Source organism: Pteropus alecto, unplaced genomic scaffold (genome assembly GCF_000325575.1).
Source record: "Pteropus alecto unplaced genomic scaffold, ASM32557v1 scaffold239, whole genome shotgun sequence".
NCBI lineage: Eukaryota > Metazoa > Chordata > Mammalia > Chiroptera > Pteropodidae > Pteropus > Pteropus alecto.
In genome coordinates, this window is record NW_006494613.1 from 14,108,734 (window position 1) to 14,109,043 (window position 310).

At 69.7% G+C, this 310-nt stretch overlaps 1 protein-coding gene across 2 annotated transcripts in view; it reads right to left on the reverse strand.

Annotated features, from left to right (window-relative positions):
• CGGBP1 (CGG triplet repeat binding protein 1) overlaps positions 1–310 on the reverse strand; it is a 6,789-nt gene extending 6,479 nt beyond the window's left edge. For both annotated transcript variants that reach the window (XM_015600173.1, XM_006926246.2), the window contains exon 1: positions 238–310. The gene's annotated coding sequence lies outside the window, so the exon portion shown is untranslated. The remainder of the gene's footprint in view (positions 1–237) is intronic.

Consider the following 310-nt stretch of genomic DNA (forward strand, 5'->3'; position numbering starts at 1 on the left):
GCTGCCCGCCGTGGGCCCGGCAACTCTCGACAGCCGTTGGCGGCAGTCTCAGGGGAGGAGGCGGTAAGGCGCCTGACGGAGGCGGCCGCTGTCAGGCTTCCCGTCTCCTCCCTCTTCCTCCCGCCGACAACGGCGCCCCAGCCCCGCCCCCGGCTCCCACTTAGGGACGGAAGGCCCCGGGCCCAAAGCCCGCACAAACGGCCGGGCCCACCCTTGGCCTCCCTAGCTTCTCGGTACCGTGGGATCTGGGCTGCCGGTAGGGGAAGTGGATGAGACCCGGCCGGAAAGGAAAAGAGGAGGAAGAAAAGGA